Source organism: Harpia harpyja, chromosome 1 (assembly GCF_026419915.1).
Source record: "Harpia harpyja isolate bHarHar1 chromosome 1, bHarHar1 primary haplotype, whole genome shotgun sequence".
NCBI lineage: Eukaryota > Metazoa > Chordata > Aves > Accipitriformes > Accipitridae > Harpia > Harpia harpyja.
In genome coordinates this window covers 1,752,366-1,765,129 of record NC_068940.1, presented here as the reverse complement: position 1 = coordinate 1,765,129, position 12,764 = coordinate 1,752,366, and the positions used below count along the sequence as shown (strand labels likewise).

The 12,764-nt window shown below is 40.0% G+C and overlaps 1 protein-coding gene across 9 annotated transcripts in view; it reads left to right on the top strand.

Annotated features, from left to right (window-relative positions):
- Nucleotides 1–12,764, top strand: part of TNS3 (tensin 3) — a 242,930-nt gene that overhangs the window by 145,057 nt on the left and 85,109 nt on the right. The window lies entirely within an intron of this gene.

The following is a 12,764-nucleotide window of genomic DNA, read 5'->3' as shown; positions in this document are numbered from 1 at the left end:
CAAGTAAAAACATGAGAGAAGTTATTAAATGGATGCCAAAGTTCTTGTTTTTACAACTTTCCTGTTATGAAATTAGAGAGAGGTAGAGCTAGAATACTTAATTAGCCACTCTCTAGGCTCAGTTTACATTGATTTTTGTAATCTGAATTCAGCATTGACCATCTAATGACTACATTGGTGAGGGTTTTAGGGGCAGAAGCATTGACTGGGAGCTGTGACTTTTTTCCACTGTATCACTCTTGTACAGGAGTATTTCCTGATCCACAGCAGACTTCAATCTGCAGAGAACTAGGGGAAAATAGAGCGGGTGTGTGGGGGGGAAGAGAACAGTCATTTGGCATCATTACATGGGGCAGGCAGAGCACTCCTTAGGGAGTCATCAGAGGCTTAATAGTTGGATAAGACTGTGCAGTGCCTTTTAGAAGGAGTAACATCAGAGAGACTGAATCTTGGCTGAAGAAGATGTCTCAATTTCTACCCAGGATGTTTCCATATCATTTGCTTCCTTTTTTCCCCCCATCCTTTTCCCCCTCCTTTGTATATATATAGCCCTCAGCAAGCAATGCACTGATGTCAAATATTTTTTAATTGCTAAGATTGATTGGATAGATGGATTTGACCTTCCCATCCTTATGCATTGCATTGTAGATACAGGAAATTAAAAGCAGAGATAAATGTGTAGGCAGCACACTGTTGGAAGATACAGAACCGTATGCTGCTCGTGTCTTGTAGAAGACTTGATCACAGACCGTTCACAAGTACAATTAGCTTGTTTCCCTGATGTTCAGAAGTCATATGTGCCACTTAATAGGCTTTTGTGTGTAATTTGTGTGCATGATATATTTTTAATTACCTGTGATACAACATAAGTATGATGTGTTAGCATAGATATTGAGCTTATTGTGAATCTGCAGAGAAATCACTAGAGTTGAAGCCAGAGAATATACCATAAGAACATGAGATGTATCCAGATACTCTTTTTCTCAAGCAAGCATTTAAGAGGCAGGGTGTTACCCTATGATGCTCAACCAAATTGCAGACAGAGCATTTGTCTCTGCATTGGCTGGGCAAAAGATCAGGAGGGGCTAAAGCACATACACAGGGGACAGCTAGATTTTTCTCTTAAAGAGATCTGCACTCAAAACAAAGGTAAGCTTAGTCTGCTGCTTGAGGTAAACGTAGCTTGCTTTAGGTCTTCCTTCTACGTAGGATTTATAAACACCAGGACAGACTTCTCTTATGGTTTGTTACAGCAGTTCAATATCATGCTTTTGCATTAAAAAGATGTATTGAGTCCTAGTTTTCACCACAGGTGAGAGACCACTAAGAGGAGATGCTGATTTCACATCCAGAAAGTGAGCAAAGTCAAAAACCTTAGAGTCTGAAGCCTTTAGCTACAATCCTGAAGGCAGAGAGAAAATCTTTTCTGTACCTCAGAAAAGATGAAGGTACAAGATGTGGTGCATGTGAAAGTCTGCATAACGGTGGTGGTATGTTTAAGATGAGGGGAAGTCTCATAAAGAGTGCCTGTTTCAGATTTACTCCATGTTAAGTTAAACTCCTAGCCTAATGTGGGAACCGGTCTTCACAGTTTGACTTATACCTGTTTTCCCACAGGAATTTCGATAGGAATAATATGAGATGTGGGTGTGACAGATGATTCCTGTATTACAGTTATATGCCTCTTTGTTCATTTCAAAAATGCCTACCTATGAAATTCCAGATCAAGGTGGCCAGGAAGGCTACAGCAGAGCTTTGTGAAATGAACAGGATTTGCTTTGTAGGTATACTGTGTGCAGTATAGCCATTTCCAAGCTGATGTGTTAAAATGGAAAATTAGAAGTGAACAAGAAAGCAGTATGTCTCTTTTGAAATCCTACACCTCTTTGGCCTTGTTACCAAAAGAACAAAAGATGAAAGGACATGATAAAAACAAAATGTACCCGAAGTATCTTGGTTTGTTGGCATGATACAGTATTGCAGACAGAAGCAATTGCCTTTTAAATGATCTTGAACCCTTTGATGGTAGTAAGGTTGTGTACGTTTGTGTTGAATATAGCCAGGCTTTGGACAGTTTGCTCCCTGGATTTAGTTCCTTATCCCTCCTTCTTAACAGTATAGGAATTTTGACAAATGTAAAGCAGTAAGTGATTTTAATTTCTTCTCATAAATGCTGTTTCTCTTTCAATTCCATGGGAAGTGTTTCTTGTGCATTGCACTAATCGTCCTCCATAACAGACTGAAGATTTTATTAAGTTTCTAATTCTAAGTTTGTATCGGATTTCCTCCTCCTCGAGCAGTACCTTAGCACAGAGATTTCTGTTACACTGCATGCAGTCAAGCATCAGATTTGGAACCACAAGAAGCAGAAGGTCTTCCTACTGCCATGTAGAAGTCTGAGACAGTTGCCATTGGTTTCCTTGTGGTTTTAAAGTCATGGTACTCATCAAGTCTTGTGTGTGTGTTGTGGGCAGGAAGGAACAGAAATGGCTCTTGATCTTGCCGAGTACTTTTTTTTTTTTTTTGCCTTAAGGCATCACTTACCATACAATAGATGTGTATGGATTTACAAAAGGTTGCTCATTTGCTGCAAAATAGCAAGTTGACCACAAAGATATACAACCTGTGGCCACAAATGAGTAGTATTTTCTGTTATGTCAAGAGATTTAAATGTATCCCAATTCCCCTTAATAATCATGTTTTTCAGTTTGTAACTTGGATATTGTAGCTCGCATACTTTCAGCCACACTTGGCTGTTTTCCTCTCAGTTGCTGAGGTCATACACGTCTCCTTTATATTTAGACCAATTTGGGGATTGGGATTGTTCATGATAATATTTTGGGAGTTGTTTGAAGAGAAGTGATGGACTAAACTAATGTGGGCTTAGTAGCTACTGCTATCATTAAAAACGAGTAAAAACAATTACTGCTTGTAATTAATGGCATTTGGGGCAAGGAGAGGGGGAGTAGTGATAAATGAGGATGAAGTGTTTTCTATGGGAACAGAAAGTTGAAAGAAACAAGTAATCCCTTCCGACTTCCTGAAAAACTTTTCATATGCTTTATACTTACTAATATTTCTCTCTCTCTCAAATACCAAATGACAACTAGTTTTGGAAAAGCCCCCCACCCCCGACCAGAGGGAAGAGGTAAATGGAAAAGGTTTGACTTGTCTTTTGTTGAGGTGGTTTTTTTTAGTTCTCAGTGATAATTTTCAGGATTATTACTTGGCGTATTGAGTAAGAGATAGTGTTGTTAAAACAAACACTTCCCTCCTGCTGAAAATGCAAGCTTCCGTTTGGATAGGAACCATCAGTTTGTGTGGAACCCACTGGCGGATCCTGGTACAAGCCTAGGCTCTGAGGTGTTCTGAAAATAAAATCAGAGATGTTAAAATGAAAATTAAATATATTGCCAAAGAGCACAAACTCGTTTTGATAGAGAAGGTGAATAATTGGAAGAAAAGATGACTGCTGCTGTTCCTTTTGCACTCTCTGTGGCTGCTTTATCTCAGGTTTATTCTAATTATCCTGATAGCACGCTAAGATTGTTCTAGAGAGAGAATGATCTACCGTGAAGGAACAACTGTCTCAAGACGATGACTGTGGGATGTGTGTGGGTGGGATGCTATACTGCCATTTGCATGTGCAGCATTCAGTTAGTCGAGATGCGGGATTTTTTTGGTTTGGTTTGGTTTTTTTAACAAAGAAAACTGGTAAGCATCAAAGGTTATAGTTGGCCAAAATAGCATTTGTTGTAGTTTGACTGAATTCAGTGGATTGGCAACAGAAGTGCACCTGGTTCTTGTTCAGCGTTCCATTTTAAGACGTTTCACTTATTTTAACAACCACTAAATCCCTCCGCACTCTTTTGTCTGCCAGCTCTACAGTCTGTGGAAAGAAAAGAACATGCTCGCATGTTAGAAATTGCTTAAAATGACAAGAGAAGGACTTTCAGCAAGTCTTTGCAAGGCAAGGACTTAAGTATCTTTCTCAATAGAACCTCACTGTTTGTTTCCTAGCAAAGTGGGTTTGCTTGCTTAACAGTGTTTGATAATTAGAAAAGAAACAACTTTGAAAACAAAAGGATGTTTTTAATTCAAGCCAAATAGGGTAGGGCTGAGTGAATCCAAATTCCTCTATCTTGAGAGTGTTGCTTTACAAATTTTCTAACCTTCTGTAACTGTAATCAGCACCGATTAGTCAAAAATTGCCAAATATTTATAAACTGGTTTGCTCCTGCTCTTTTTATTTTCATAAAGGAAAGTATCTGAGAAGTGTTTCCAGGTAGGCAATAACCAACATTCTGGTATGCACCCATGTCATGTGATTAGATGGGATGTTTGACTTGTATTGAAATTTTTTCTCCTCTTCAACCCAAAGTAAATAGCTATTCAATAGGGAGGTGCCCTCTCATGTAGTTAAACACTTGTTTTCCCAGAGGGCCCCTTCAGTATTGCAAAACTCAAGGGCTGAGGCAAAACTGCTTGGCTTTGGTACCTTAACAGGAATGCAGATGCCTACCAAAGAAAACAGCAGGTTTGATGCCATTTCTGGTGAGTGAAGCTGAAGGATAAATTGGTAGTGAATAAATGGTAATTCCAGCTTTTAGTTACCAGCTGGATGCAGTATTCTTTGAGACAAAGAGAGATTTGTTAGAAGGGATGAAGAGGTGCCCTGCAACAATTTCCCCTCTTTCTGTTTGACAGTGAAAATAGAAACATCTATAGAAAATAGAAAAATTTACCCTATAAAATGCTGCCAGCTTGAAACAGTATCTGAATGCCTTGGAGTGTCTGCCTTTAATTGATTTTCTCTGAGGAAACTTATGTCTTCTATTTCTTTAAGTTTTGTATATTCTTTTATATATGTATATATATAAAAACTTTAAATCTGATTAGTCGTCTTAATCATGAGGCTGACAATGAGTTGGAGATAAATTGACATAAAATGGTTTCTTTTGTATGTCAGTAATATTGAATGCAAACAGGATTACAAGGTTTCATTTCTACTTGTGCAGCAATAGGTAATTCTCTCATCCTCCTTACATCCTTACATCCTCAATACAGCATTGATTGTAACAGTACTGTGGCTTTAATTTTTTTTTTAGCTCAATGTTAGGGACTAAATATAAGTTCATGCAAGTGTTTTCAAGACTGTGCTTGATAAGCTAAGATTGCTCTGGACTGTAATCTCTTATTTTCATGTTTTGGGGTTGTTTTTTTTTTGTTTGTTTGATGTTTGTTTTTGTGAACAACAACAAAAATGTATTGGAGTATTTTGGATAGGTCAGTTAGGAGCCAACAGTTAAGTGCAGTCAGGGGCCAGACTTTCAAAGGATTTACAGATTCAAAGTGACTTTTTTTGGCTCATTTTTAAAAAGTATCTCTTAAGATATACTGAACACCTTTTTGAAAGTCTTGAGTGTTTACTTAAGTGCTAAGCTGAGCTCCAGAACTTGGCCTGTCAAGTTCTACTGAAAAGTATTTTTTTCCTTTTACCCAAACATGTGAGTGTATCCATAAGGCAGTGTCTGAAGTGAGGAATTATGTGCATTTTACTTAGCTCACTGGGACATTGATCTTACTAGGTACCATTTGTCAGTTCTGCTGAGTTTAAATTTATCTCAAATAAAAACAGACACCCCCCCCGCAAATGCTAGGTGCCAGAGAGGGACGGTTATACCCAAGATAAATATTGAAAGTCTTATGTCTGAAAACAAGAACAGATTAGAAGAAGGGTTCTGTAGGCATTTACCCTAGGCCCCTGGTTTTTTCCATCAGCCCCCTGCCTCTGACTGCCTGTACTTCCCTTTCTCTTTCCTATGAATTCCTTTGCCCTTAATTCTTTGTCATATCCTACTTATATATTTTCCTGTAGCTTCTCTGCCTTTCATTCTGTGAAGGTTCTTTGGGCACACTTGCCTCCATACCCCCAGTATCAATGTCTTTTAACAGTGCACAGGTTTCTCTGAAGCACAGGTTGCACATGTCGAATACTTTCAAAGCTACTGCAGAGCCAATTATTTGCTTTCAAAAAAATGTGGTTTTAACATGCTCCAGTTGATATCTGTCCTGTCTCAGTAGTAGGCAGTGGTGTTAGCCCAGGGATGTTATTCACTAGCCCTTTGTCAAAGGCTTTTATTACACTTCTAGACCCAAAGACCACAGGGCGATACTTGAGTGGTTTAATAGACGTTTATGGTACTTTATGGTACATTCAGATAACTTTTGCAGTTCTATTTTTGTAAGACTGTGCAAAAGACCTCTCTCTTCAGCACAGGAGGATTCAGACAGTAGAAACTGGGAGGAAGGTAACACATGTGACCGTTAGCTAGCATTCTCTCTTCTCCTTCCCATATTCTCTACATATTGCCCAAAGGCCGTTATCTTGGGGCCATGTAAGACTGCTCTTTCAAGCAAGTCTTTCTTTGCCCAGCTTATTTGGGTTCCTGAGCAGGCTTGCGTTTACCTTTTAGCATGTGTCTGTTTCTTAGTCATATCAACTACAGGCTATAGTTGCTAATATCATTAATTTAAACACTAATCTCCGAATTGGTATCTCCTTCCAAGTACAGATATGATAGGAGAAGCCTCTTCACCCAGTCTTAAAATCTCCTTAATGGCCCAGGTTGAATAAAGGGTCCCGAAAGGCAAACCTCTGCCACAGGTGTGTGTTCCTTCCCTGCTCCTGCGTCCTGAACAATTCTTCCTCTCTCTTGGGAAGGCAATAGGGCATCCTACCTGTTCAGCTTCATTAGACAAGGAAAAATAGCCTTCATGATGGTGTAGGTATTGGATCTTTTTTCCCTGTAACACCTTCCTTGCTTGGCAGTAAAATTAGCATGGCAACAGCATAGATTGAAAGTGTAACTGGAAGAAACAGACGAAAATGTCTTAGTACAAATTAGGATTTGGTGCTTGTTTGTTCTGTGACTTTCCTAAGACCAGAAAGAGAAGCAACTAAGTCCCCTCTCTGTGCCTGCACCCAAGCACGCATACACTGAACTACCTTGGGCAACATGCTTTCTGTGTGAGTGTTCAGTCCCATAACCAAGGAAAATGTAAGTAGAGGGCATCATCAGTCATGGTGCTATTAGCACACAGTGTAAGGGGTCATGTTGTCTCTTAAATGAATGCATGTGCATGAATGAACTTGTGATTCATGATACCGAATTCATGATAATCCCAAATGGTAAATATCTGGGAAGACTTACAAACCAAAAGACAGACTTCAACATGAAAGTAGTTGGAGTTTCTTGGGTTTTGTAGGCTACCATGAAGCAATAGCAATCCTTTTTCTGGTAAATCCCTGAAGTAATCAGATTGTTCTGAGTGACCATTCCTGGATTTGGGTGTAATTACTGCCCATTTTGAGCTTTGAGCAACCTGGTCTAGTGGAAAGTGTCCCTGCCCATGGCAGGGGGTTGGAACTAGATGATCTTTAAGGTCCGTTCCAACCCAAACCATTTTATGATTCTATGATTTTGCTGGTCCTTTAACATCATGCACCTTGCCTTTTTTGGCTAGATTCCTTTTCAATGACTCCCTCCTCCTGGTCCTGCTTCAGGGTTTCAGCTAGCCACTACACCATTCCCTTCATAAGACGACTAATGATTTTGTGGTGCTGTCTCCACCCTTCTCTCCCCATTGGCAAGCATGTTGATTAGAAAGGCCTGATGTGTTTCTGCTTACAACTTGTGCAAAATGTTTTGGTTTGGTATGGAGGTGCTTTGGTCAGGAAGACTTGGTTCTGTGAGTGTTTGCTTTTGAAGGAGGGCTCTTCCAGCAAATTGGGCATGCGTTACTGTAGGGATTATCTTGGAACCGTGCCATTTTGTTGAGAGTCTGGCACGCTGGTTAATGAAACATATGTGTTAGTTTCTGCCATTGAATACATCCAGCAGGTACTGAAGAACCGAGGACTCTTCCTGGAAAGGTTTCTACAGCAAGCGTCTTCTGCAAATAGTGGTTCTCTTTAGTGAACCATAGAAAGACACAGAGAGAGGTTTTTCCCCCCTCTTGCACTTGTTTTCAAAGTGGTGTTAATACTTGCACAACCACGTCATGTATGTGCTGGCGGGTTTTCTTCTTGACTTTGGAAAAGAGCGGAATGAAAGACTAGCCATTCTGAGTCCCACAACTTTCGATGTCAATGTCTCATTTTTAAGAGCTACCTGTTATATTTGATAGCCTGTACAGAATGAAGCATACCACTCTGTAAGTGTCCTCTTAGCATTATAAACCACAGGCACTTCTGATAGTAAAATGTGATTGAATAAATTCCTCCAAACCATGAGATAATAGACTTCTTTTAAGTGACCAACAGCAGAATTTTAGCTGTACCAGTAACAGTAGCAGCCTTTAGTGCAGTCAACTGTAGTGTTTTGCTAGCTTTTCAGTGGTACCCCAGTAGTTGCAAGTAAAGCTTTGCTAAAGATACTAGATTTGTTATTCGTGGATCAATCCCAGAAAGCTGTCCTGGGAATCTCTACCCCTGCTCCAGCAATTTCACATGTTGAGTATTAAATGTTTATCTTTGATCCCTTCTATTTAAGGCTTAAGTTCTTTGCAAAGATTTCCATGAACATCAGAGAGCTTTGGGTCAGACTGCTAAGCAGTAAGGGGAAGTTGAGAGATGGGGCAGACTTCATGTCTGCCTGCATATTGATGATACTTCCTCTAGATTCTGCTTTTGAGCACCTGAAATGTATCTGAACGCTGACGAAGAGCAGCTAGTTCAAACTCCTTCCAGACTGAACAGGAGGAGGCAACTTCCAGTAAGCAGGGGGAAGGGTTTTTGTCAGAACCCAGGCCTGCTTCTTATTGTGGACATCTTCTCTCCAACTGTGAAAGCAGAAGTTGCATTACCAGAGCTCCTTCATATAGTTCTCTCTGTTCCTGGAGTCTATCAATATATAAACCTGTTGCCTGCTGAAAAGGCAGGTCTATTTTTCTTACTAGGCACAGGTGGAAGCACTGTGTCATAATCACAGAATCATTTAGGTTGGAAAAGCCTTCATCTGTGCAGTTTCTGAGATGGCCCTGGGCTCTGAGCTGTCTCTCAAGTAGTACAGGCTAAACCATATCTCCAGGTTCTTCATGTTCATTATTGTTTGTCTATCTTATTCTGGGCCTTGAAGAATGTTTCCTAACCTGTTACCCATTTAAGAGACTTGCTAAACTTCTGAAGCTCATCTTATGTTTCTGGCATCAAGCTATTCCTTGTGCTCTTTTTAGTAAATACGCATAAAATATTCTTTGTAGGAAGAACTTTTGTTTCTAAGTCATGTAGGCACAGTAGAAATTTTCCACCCAAACTACATACTTTATTATGTTAGTATATGCCTGTATTGAGCACAAGTAGATCATCTTCAAATACGCTTTTTGAGAAGGTAAATACTGTGATTGTTATTATATAAGGTTACTATGTATTACTTATACTATTGCTGTAATACCTGAAAATAAGCCACAAGTCTCTTGAGTCCCAGTGCAAAAACTCTCTAAATTTAATTAATAAGTTAGGAAATCAAAGAGCTCTGTTAAATGTATCTGTGCCTTAGCTTCCCTTTCCAATATGTGGACTTGTTTAGAAACACCTGAAGATCAGTTTATTGAAAGTACCATAGAGTGGTGGAGCAATTTTATTAATAATGTTAATACTGTTAAATTACACGTTCCATACTCAACAGAAAGAGTAAATTCATTATGTTGACCTTTTAGACAGTCCTTTTAAGCCCTTTCTGTTTTTTACTGTGGTCCTGTACGGTTTTCAGCAACCGTATAGAGTCATCGGTGGTTTTCTGCTGCTTCACATTTAATGACCATAACTAATTTTTGCTGGAAGCCTAACAGTAGAGTAAGAGAAAAGCCATGACTCAAGGTGAGTGTGCTGTTCCAGCTGTAAGGAAGAATAATCATGAATTCTGAACCTCAACATTTGGAGTACACACTTGGAAATTAATGGAGTGTTCTTGAAGATGGGCTTTGTTTTTGGAGTGAATGAAAGGAAATAGTTTCACATAGTGCGGTGACTTTGTAATGCCCTTCAGCTTTGCTTAGTGTTTTGTACTTGTGGTGATGTTTCTGTAGCGTGACGTTTTGTTATTCTTTTGCTGGTTATCCAGGCACAAGCTTCTTCAAGTTAAGTCTATGCTTAAATGACTGAGAAAAGTTTGCAGAAGTAGAATCAAAAGGACACAATAGATACTAGCTTCTGCATATCAGGTTGCACTAATAAATGTATCAGTCTATTCTTTGTACTCGGATCATGGCACAAGTATTATTTTCTTTTGATCTCAGGCAGGCAAAAGTGGGACAATTATATTACAGTAGTGTTCTAAGGGTGAGTCTGTGCTGGCTGGCTCTGCCTGTGTTCCATGCTGGCTGGACAGCAGCCAGGCTCTGGTCTAGAAGCTGTGCTTTGTGAAGCAGTTTTTTTCTTAGTTCAGAGTACTTGTAAAATCATTAAAGTACAAATGTGATCCTTTTGAATGTCTGGGATTCTGTCTTGAATGCCCTATCCTTTGTTTCTCAAAAGGTTCAAGGTTTAAGGACCTCACGTGAGCCTGAGAGTCCTCCTTGTTAGCATTTTGCTAACAGCAACCCCCGCTCAGTTGGTTCCTTTTCAAAGTGTTTGTTCACGTTTTGTTTTTGTGATACATTCCTTGTTTTCTTCAGCCTCCTTTATTTTTCTGTTAGAGTCAGGGACTTCAGAAGCATAGCAAACCGAACAGCTTCCTGATGACTTAGCTACTGCTATTTCATGTTGGAAAACCAGTTCTTTAACATATGAACATCAGCATTTGCTTGGGTACCTTGGATAGTCAGGGGAAGGAAAAACAGTGGTAGAAGGTGACTTCATGCCTTCTTTCTTTCCAGTCTATTCTGTTATCAGCAAATTATAATTCTCTAAAAATGTATTAAAGGATTTCCAGATGAATGTTTATGAACCAGGAATTGATCTTGCAGCCTTGGACCGATTTACCAAATCAGGACCTACTTTTGATATCACAGTCTGAGAGTTGCACTAAATGCAGTTTTAGGTTTTCAGATTGTAGAAAGCACCACGATTGGGCAATGCAAAGGTCTAAGATGATAGATTCACAGTGCTGATCCCTATCTTTTTCCCAAAACTTTTGATCAGTTCATTTGCATGACCCTTTTGTGCCACTCTGTGCCAGACCAGGTATCATCTGTACTCATAACAGTCAGCATAAAAGCTTTGAAGAGGTATATATTGTAGCTTAGCTTACAGAATTTATATGTTCCATACCTCAACTGGAGCAGACTGGCACACCCAGCAATCCGGTAGTCCTCAGATGTGGTAACGTGCACACAACCACAAGTACCCAGTACTGCAAAGGGTGGTGTGTCCTAGAAAGCCTGGAACTGGTGACGGAGGAAGCATCAGCAAAACCAGTTGAGTGATACGGTTTGAGAACATCTTTCGAAACACATCCAGGGGTAGGTTTAACCTGTAGTTACACAAGGCTTGCTTGAGCTCCCAGAGCATTCTTGTGATGAGTGTGTGGAGCACCGCTGAGACTATCTAGAACAGTAACATTTCAGCAGCATGGTGATCTGTCTGAATCAACCTGTTGCAAGTAAACTATCCGTGGGATAAGTTAATTTATGCAGAGCTGCTATTACCTTGTCTAGGTTTCTTCTGGTAATCTAGCTAGTGCAGGTGTTGGTGTTGAGCCTCAGCCCTCATTCAAGCATGCTGACTGCTAATGGTCCAAGATCACCAGCACACACAGGCGATGCAGGCTTATGAAGGACCAGAAGAGGCCTGTAACTGAAGCAAGGAGTACAGTTGGGTTGTTTTTCTGCACAGAGAACCAAAAAGGAAGGAGACCAAAACTAAATTTGCATCTTAAGTGAGACTCATTGGTTTGCATCGAGAGTTTTGAACATACCTTTTTGTTTCTTTTCATATCTTCAAGGCAGATGCTGGAAGTTTCCAGCTTACAAGCATCATCCCAGAGGAGAGAACCAGTTCTCTGGTTCTGGGAAGATACTGCTGGCATAGCTGGTGTTGTGTGGTTTGTGTCTTTTGTCCGAGTCCTGACTGGTTTCACGTGCAGCCATTTACTGATTTGCAAGAACAGCACACTTGAACAGAAAAGTGTGTGCTTTCTGAATTAGGTTTGAACTTGACTTCTAAGTCTTTCACAAGCAATGAACAGGTAGGTGTATTTTGTGGATGCAAGAGCCACTGTTACCCTTTTTTCAACTGAGAAGTCATTAAAGTGTTGACAGTCCCTAAAACAAAGTCAGTGATGTCTAGGGGCATGGCTGTCTGGTGGTGATGCATGCATACATTTGTAGTAATGTTTAGAGCAAAAGTTTGCGGGCTGCCGTGTGGTGAGATACAGCTGTTATTAAAGGAGGAACTAAGAGGCTCACTTGCCCTAGTTCGAGCTGATTCATTCCAGAGACAGAGAAGGAGTCAAAGCCTGCTGGGGTTTGGGAGCTCAAGAGCAGCAGCTGCTACATAAAAATGAGCGTTACCACTGCAGAACTTCCAGAAAGCTTTTCTTGCCTGAGAACTCCAATAACATACAAATTCTTGAAGACGTGGATGTGAGTGTCTGACCTGATTGTTCAGTGTGGAAGAACAACATTTTCTAAAGGCTGTTTGTTTTAGGAGAAAAACATCAAAAGCAAGCAATCATAAGCGTGTGGCTAAATGAACACTGAAACTCGCTCAGCTTCATTGGGATATTGAAACAGAGTGAGAAAAGAACCACTGTAAGGAAATA